General features: G+C 33.8%; 1 pseudogene; it reads left to right on the forward strand.

Annotated features, from left to right (window-relative positions):
- The first annotated feature begins 1828 nt into the window (after positions 1-1828).
- Positions 1829-5669, forward strand: LOC105308618 (annotated as a pseudogene).
- Positions 5670-9056: the final 3387 nt, after the last annotated feature.

A 9056-nucleotide genomic window follows, 5' to 3' on the forward strand; every position in this document is an offset into this window, starting at 1 on the left:
AGTGACATACAAAGATATTAATCAAAAGCAAATATTACTTTATTTATTAGTGGGCTCTGGTGGCCTATAATCAAAATACAATATGTTGAATAAAATAGATTGTTTTTTTGATTTTATTGATTGTTTCTTTGAATTTTATGGATCATTACTTTCAACACATGTTTATTTACATATTTTTTTCTTATAAAGTGAAAATAAAACAAAGTAGTTTTTCAATGTTTTCATAATTTTTACTTGGGTCATACTGAGGCAAATGTGGTTTGATTATTTCTTTGGATATGTGAATGTGTATGTGTTTGTGTTTTTTTTTTTTCAAATTGAAAAGATATATTAGTCTCTTTTATAGAAATATAAGCAAAAATTAAAACAATCCTAGATGTTTCTAAAGTAGATCTGAGCCAAATAGCAAGAGTACCTGATTCGTAGCAATTGAATATTATATTTAAATAGTTTTCTATGAACTTTAAAATTTAGTGTCTCGTTAACTGTCATGAATCTAGGGTCTTCAATTGAAGTAAAGAAAAGGCAGTGTTTATTTATTATTTATAGCCATTAACACAATGCAATGTCATAATTCCTCTTCTTGAGCCTTACTTATTATTTTTGCTGAAATATTATTAAACATGGGAAAAGAAATCTATAAATGAGTTTGACAGTTTTTTCCTATACAAAGAAGATTGGACATGTAATACTGACTGCTGGTCTGTGCTGTCACCCCATGGTTGCTGCCTAACATGGAATAACTGGAGGTGCTTTTCTGTAGAAACTGAGAGGAAAGGAGTCTCACCACAGAATGTAGTTGAAGAGAAGGTTTTGCTTAAAAAAAAAAAAGATCAAAAGATGATCAATAAAATTGATAAGCCGCTAGCCGAGCTAAGAAAGAGAGAAGACACAAATTACTAATATCAGAAATTGAGAGAAGATATCATCATGGATCCCATGGGCAATAAAAAGAAATACTATGAAAAACTCTATGATCATACATTTGATAATATAAGTAAAATGGACTAATTCTTTAAAAGACACAATCTGCCAAAACGCAAACAAGAAGAAATAGACAATAAATAGACCTATATCTATTAAAGAAATTAAATCAATAATTAATAGCCTTCCAGGCACAGACAAGTTCATGATGAATTCTACCAAACATATAAGGAAGAAATTATACCATTTTTTTATGATCTCTTTCAGAGTATAGAAACAGAGGAAAAACTTTCTAACTCATTTTGAGTCCAGTATTATCTTAATACTAAAAATCAGAAAAATATAATACAAGAAAACTTACAGACCAATATCTCTCATAAAAATAAAAGCAAAAATCTCAAAAAATATTAGCAATTGAATAAAACACTGTATAAAAATAATAATTATACATCTCAACCAAATGAGATTTACCTCAAGTATGCAAGACTGGTTTAACATTTGAAAATCAATTAATATAATCCATCACATCACCAGGCTAAAGAAGAAGAAAATCACATGATCTCATCAATAGATGCAGAAAAAGGATTTGACAAAATCCAATACCCATTCATGACAAAAAACTCTCAGCAAACTAGGAATAAAAGAGATCTTCTTTTATTTGATAAATAATATCTATTTTAAAAAATCTACAGCTAACTCTAACTTAATGATGAGAATCTATAAGCTTTCCAGCTATGATCTGAAAAGGCCATACATCTCCTCTCTAAGATCTTAAACAGAAGTGTAGAGGGCATAGTTCAATGGACTTGTGCAGTTCAAACCTGTATTATTCAAAGGTTAATTGGTGTTTTAGAATTTATGCGTAGGGCTGATTTAAGTTATACATGAATTTTCTATTGTGCAGATGGTCTACATCACTGTTGTTCAAGGGTCAACTATATGTGGAAAGGCAAAACAGAATGGCCAACACAATATTAAAGGAGACAAAAAAGTTGGAAGACTGATACTACCTAACTTCAATATTTTCCATGAAGCTACAGTAATTAAGACAATGTGGTACTAGTGAAAAAATAGAAAAAATAGATCAATGCAATAGCCTAGAAATGGATTCACATAAATATAGTTTAATGATTTTTTGATAAAAGAGCAATAGCAATCCAGTCAAGAAAAAATAGCCTTTTTTTTTTTTTTTAACAAATGGTGCAGGAACAACTGTATATCCATGTGCAAAAAAATATATTTATATACGGACTTTACATCCTTCATAAAATTTAACTAAAAATGGATAATAGGCTGAAATGCAAAATGCACAACTATAAAATACTGAGAAGATTACATAGAAGAAAATCTAAATGACCTTGAACATGATTCTAACTTCTTAGATGCAATATTAAAGCCACAGTCCCCAAAATCAATAATTAATGAGTTGGACCTCATTAAAATTAAAAATAAGAGAAAAACTTAGCCTTTTCAAGAAGGAAGAAGAAGAAGAAGAAGGAGGAAGAGGAGGAGGAGGAGGAGGAGGAGGAGAAGGAAGAGGAGGAGGTATGGACACAAAAAATGCAGACCTTTAATAGAAAATGTAGGGCAAAGAATTATCACCAGTAACCATTTCAGGTAACAGTTCGTCAACAAGCAGGAGCACTTTGAAGATCTGAAGACTCTTGGCACAACTTTGGATGTACTCATGTTCCTCAGAAAAGACATATTGGTTTGAGTCAACTTAGAAGATTTATCTTATTGAACACTATGATGGACAACAGAATGTAAATTATTTTTTGGTCAGGATTCCCAGAATGGCACAAATCCAACTTGATATTCCAAATCTGAAAAAAAAAAAAAAAAAAAAAAAAAAATCCCCATACCCATTACTCAGGAAGCAAGTAAAGGCATCTTAAAAACATAATTATTAACTAAACAAAGAAAGACCACAGCAGTGCTCAAAGAATTCATGTTTAAAGTAGTGAATCATCCTCTAACTTCCACTTCTCAGAAAAGTTTTTGTATATGTAGGAGAAAGTCATTATTTAAATTATGGAACATTACATATCAAAGCTGTTTCTGTAAAGGATGTTTAGTTGCTTTAAAATATATTTTTTAAAAAATACAAGATTTAGGACCAAGATTTTAGGAGAAGCTGAAGGAAGGAAAAGAAAACAAATTTTCTCTCTATGAAGAAAGAGAAAGAAAAAAGAAATTTTCTTTGTATTTCCAAGTCTATTCTTTTTTTATCACAGAAAAAAAAGTAACCTTCTGTAATGATGCAAAAGCAAAATTTTCTATCAGGAGGTAACTGTATTGCATCTGTCTCTTTATCCTTTTTCTGTTTCCAATATGGGCCCCTTTACACAACAGGAGATATGCAAGTAAAGTGAAAATTCTATTGTGCCATTTATCTCTTTTAAAATTCCATAAATGTCTTCATGTCACATATTTTAAATTTTCAAGCATCATAATATAATATATAAACCCCTGTCAAATATCTCTTTTCATCTCCCATCTCTATTTGCTTCAAACTTGATGCTTTAGCAATTCCAAATTTACTTGTTCTTTAAGACACCATGTTGTTTCAAACTGCTATCAACTGAATGTTTTTCCCCTTTCCCTGCATGCCATTCCTCCCTCAACACACACATATACATTTCCTTTTAATCGTCTTGCTTAGTACATTTGGACTGCTACAAGAGACTACTGCAGGCTGGGTGGCTCAGAAACAACAAAAATTTATTTCTCACTGTTCTGAAGCCTAGAAGTCCAAGATGAAGGCACTGGTAGATTTGGTGTCTGGTGAAAGCTTTCTGGTTCAAGATGGCCATCATCTTGCCGTGTCCTTACATGAAAGTGGGAGTGAGGGGGCTCTCTGGTGTCTCTTTTATAAAGGCACTAATTTCAATCTTGTGGGCTCCACTTTCATGACCTAATCATCTCCCAAAGGCCTCAACTCCTGATACCATCACACTGGGACATAGGATTTAATATGAATTCTGGGAGTACACAAGCATTCAGTCTATGGCACCTGGCTGACTTTTATTAGTACTTCACACCTCACAAGGCATCCCTGACCCTCTTGGGAGCACCAGTGTTCCCAAAATGTCTCTATCAAAGCCCTTACAATGAGGAACAAGAATTACTTATTGACTCATCTAACACTCTCCTTGATTGAAGGACCCTAAGAGAGCAAGGCCATATTACCCACACTTCTCAACAACTCAGGACTCAGGAAACACTCAATGAATAAAATTAAATTAATCTTTCCAGTTATAGTATTCTTTATTATTCTTTATCGACTTAAAAATCAGTCTGAAAAAAAAAAATTTCTGCCAGTGGATGCTGCTGGGTAAGTATCCTTAATATCTCTTCTCCTGCAGTCGTCATGTCTAAGTCAGAATCTCTCAAAGAGCCCAAACAGCGGTGGAAGCTCCAGAGGCTTTGAGTTTATCACATATGCAACTGTGGAGGAAGTGGATGCAGCCATGAATGCAAGACCACACAAAGTAGATGAAAGAGTTGTGGAAACAAAGAGGCTGTCTCAAGAAAAGATTCTCAAAGATCTGGTGCCCACTTAACTGTGAAAAAGATTTTTGTTGGTGATATTAAAGAAGACACTGAAGAACATCACCTAAGAGCTGATTTTGAACAGTATGGGAAAATTCATATGATTAAAATCATGACTGATTGAGGCAGTAACAAGAAAAGAGGCTTTATGATTATAACATACTTACTTACTTACTTTATGTATGTATGTATGTATGTATGTATGAATGTATGTATTTATTTATTATAATGACATTAGATAACAAAATCCTGTAAATTTCAGATGTACAATTCAACAGCAAGGCATATATATATATTGCATTGTGTGTTCAACATCTATAGTTAGATTTCTTTCTGTGACCGCATATTTGATACCCGTTTTATCCCATCTATCTCCTCCTTCTCCCATCCCACACTATCCTCTGGTAACCACTAGTCTATTGTCCATGTCCATGAGTCTCTGTTTGTTTGTTGCTTTTAGATTTATATCCCACAAAGAAGTGATATATGTGGTTTTCAATGTTTTCTGTGGCTTATTTCGCTTAACATAATTATCTCGAGGTCCATCCATGTTGGTGCAAATGGTAGTATTTCATCTCTTCTATAACTGAGTGATATTCCTTTGATGACCATGACTCTGTAGATAAGATTGTCATTCAGAAATACCACACCATTAATGGCCACGAATGTGAAGTAAGGAAAGCTCTATTTAAGCAAGAGATGGCCAGTGCTCCATTCTGTCAAAGAGGTCAAAGTGGTTCTGGAAACTTCAGTGGTGTTTATGAAGGCGGTTTTGGTGGGAATGACAACTTTGTGGAACAAACTTCTTCTGTGGTTGAGGTGGCTTTGGTGGCGGCCGTGGTGGTGAGGGATATGGTGGCAATGGGGATGGTTATAATGGATTTCATAATGATGGAAGCAATTTTGGAGGTGGCAAAAAGAAGCTACAATAGTTTTGTCAATTATAACAATAAATCTTCAAATTTCGGATTCATGAAAGGAGAAAACTTTGGAGGTAGACACTCTCGTCCCTACGGTGGTGGCGGCCGATACTTTGCCAAGCCACAAACCTAGATGGCTATGGCCATTCCAGCAGCATCAGTGGTAATGGCAGTGGCAGAAGGTTTTAATTACTTCCAGAAAACAAAGCTTAGCAGGAGAGGAGAGCCAGAGAAATGACAGGGAAGATACAGGTTATAACAGATTTGTGAACTCAGCCAAGCACAGTGGTTACAGGGTCTCGCTATTACAAAAAAGACGTGTTTTATACAATATTCATGTATATGGGTAAAACTCGAGGGCTGTATTTGTAACTAATTGTATAACAGCTTATTTTAGTTTGTTCTGTAGAAAGTGTAAAGCATTCCAACAAAGGTTTTTAATGTAGTTTTTTTTGTTTGTTTTTTTGTATCTATACTGTTGATTGCTAAATGTAAAGTCTTTTTTCTTTTCTTTTCATGTGCTGTATAAAATTAGTCTATTCTGAAGCTATCTTGGTAAATTATCCTAACGGTGTGAAGATATAATTCATTCAAGGTGATGACAGTTTCCATCAGAAGTTTATTTACAAACTGCTTGGGTGCAGAAGCCATTGTCTTTAGAAACCTTGGTGTAATTGAGTTGACAGTTACTGTATTGTGACCTGGAGTTCACTGTTAAGAGGGTCACCCAAACAGAGTCATGAAGTTTATTTGGTTATTAATGATTGTGGCACCTGCTATGCAATATATCTAAATTGAGTTAAGGTACCAGATAAAATTAAAGATGGGAATGAAGATAGTATAGCATCAATTTTCATGTATAATGAATAAATGATTAGCATCCTCTTGAAAAAAATCAGAACCCTAGGAAATTTTTGGAACTGAATAATGTGCATTATATTTATTTTAGCATTTCCCAGGAAACTATCACATGTTACTCATGTGATACCTCTTTAAGCAGTAATTAGAGTTGAGAACTAATTTGTATGAGAGTTATTGTTATAGCAATAATCTTTTAATCTTTTAAACTTTCTGTTGAGCTTATAGATTCTTAGGCCATCAAGATGTTTCTGGTACTTATAAACATCCCAAAGTTGTCAACAGGATTTGAGGGTATGTGCATTTTCTGGGGAGAGAATCTATAGCTTTCTTGAGATGTTCCAAGGTGTCTGGAAAGGACAAAAGAAAAAAAAAAAAGGAGGAAAATTACCAAATGAAAGTGAAGAGATGTTTAGAGAATGCAGGAAAAAAGAAAGAAATGTGCTCAAAAAGAGTAAAATGATACTTAAAAAGAAAATGAATAGTCCATCAAAAAATCATGCTTAATCAAAATTTGTCTAAAGTCAGATGCAGCATGACACAGCCCCTCTTTTGGGGAATACATATGTCTGAATATAAATATATTCACCTTTTCCCCAACTAGAGTGAGAAAGATCAACAGAAGACTTAAAAAAATATGACACTCAGAAGCTCAATGTCTTGGTAACTACTTAGTTTTCCAAGTTACAATAGTCAATGGGTATCAATAAAGAGGACACATGGTATTTATAGCATACTGGTCTTTGATCGAAATGAACATTATTATCTACAGTAGAAAGATATTTCATTATAAAAGAACTGAAATTAAAATATTGATAGCTTTGCTTTTCTTCTCAGGTGAAATATCTATAACCAGGATAAAGACAGATTTCATAGCTTCCCAGTGACAGGAACAAAGGAATCCATGAGCATGCTCAAGTGTGACCTATGCAGACATTTATTTTAGGAAACCTCTTCAGACTTGATGAGTTTTGTAGCTGTGGAGGAACCGGCCATAGGATTTAAAGTTCTAGAGAAAATGAGATATATATATATATATAAAAAAAAGTCTCAGAAATCTATCTTAACTAAATCCAGTTAATTACGAAAAAATTAATTCTACATGAGCTGGCAATTTTAACTCATCATTGAAAACAAAAAAGTCAACAGATTTCCAGGATTCTAACTTTAAGGAGGAAGAGCACAGTATTCATAAATAAAAGTCAAGACATTTATTCAACCCCAAAGCCAGATTGCCTGGCTGTTTCGAGGATGCTCACCAGGCCATTGTTTGGGTGAATGCAGGTCGAAGACTTTTGACCATAGGATTTAATTTACTAGATTCACATATGTGTCAGTCACCCAAGTAAGGAGGCCATGTAGAAATATTTTTAGCAAACACTCCCACAGTGAGCATCTTAATTCGTTTTCTTGTAAAAGATCAAGAATGGAAAGGGCATGTTTGCAAGCATTCCAATTTTACATGCATTTTTAATACAATATGTTTCATAGAAACCCTTACAGATTGGTTGCATCTTGTTAATAATGGTCCTACATCTCTAATTCCTGGAGGGGTCTTCATTCTGGAAAAAGAGTATCTAGGCACCCCTGGGTATTATTTAGGAGGAATGACTGCGTGATCATCTACTCCTGTTGTCAGTTCAAGTTAAAATATTTTATGACACTGTCAAAATTTGGTCAATAGCAAATAACTTATTGTCATAGTCTATTGCAATACCAAGTAAATATTTGTCAATAACAATGCAAAGAATAACTTATCCATCCTGAGTTCCTGTGTGGGTGAAGCTAATTCAAATGTCTACAAAAAGAAGAAGAGAAGAAGATATTCTAAGATTAAATCTGGTTATAAAGGGCATTTGATATTTCCATCAGTGAGAAGATTCATGCTCTTAAATAACATAGAAAGAGAGCTTTGAAGAATGAAGAAAAATAAGGATCTGAGTGAAGATTTTCTCAAATAAATCAAGGAAGATTTTTTTAAAAAGTTCTCAAGTTAGGAGAGTATTGGAAATATTTTACAGAATAATTTAATATTTATTCTACATACAGATTCTTCATAGTGAGGTTATTTTTATCATAACCAAATTTAATGAAATTATAATGTTTTTGTGTTCAAAGTTGCCAAAGATAGAGAAACATTTTACAGTCAAAAGCTCTTATTTTGATATTTATGCATATTGCTGTCACTTTATCCTCCTCACCTTGTGATGGTCCAGGAAAAAAATAACTTCTGCACCTGAGCCATAGCTGGGCCTCTGAGAAATGGACAGGATATTTGTGAGCTACTTGCCACTAGATGTCAAATCTATTATATATTACTGGCATCTGAGACTCACCAAGGCACTCTAAGGCACTAATTCCCTGAAGCATGATCAGATCATAAAGTCTGAGCATTAGAATGGCATTTGGGGCCATTTAATCCCACACCCCTCCTTCAAGTAAGACTCTTCATTTCAACCCATATGTTGGCACAGCAAACAGTTTCCAGCAATCGTACTGTCTCTTCTTTCTGGGACAATCATTTTTACTGATGCTAATGCTCTAAGTGTTGAAAAGATGTCCTTTTTATTGATATTGGTTCTAACCATAATTACAACTATGTATGTTCCCTGTCACAGCCTTTTAAGACACCTAATAACTCCTCCCCCAAATTTCCTCCTATTTCTCATTATAATGGTTTTTTATATAGAGAGGTTTCCAGACCCTTTCTCACCTTGGTGACCCTCTTCTGAACATAGTTTTCCGTGATACCTCTTTACACTTAGAACCTCATCTTCCGTATGTATTTTGAAGTTGATA

This window comes from Pteropus vampyrus, unplaced genomic scaffold (genome assembly GCF_000151845.1).
Source record: "Pteropus vampyrus isolate Shadow unplaced genomic scaffold, Pvam_2.0 Scaffold599, whole genome shotgun sequence".
Lineage (NCBI taxonomy): Eukaryota > Metazoa > Chordata > Mammalia > Chiroptera > Pteropodidae > Pteropus > Pteropus vampyrus.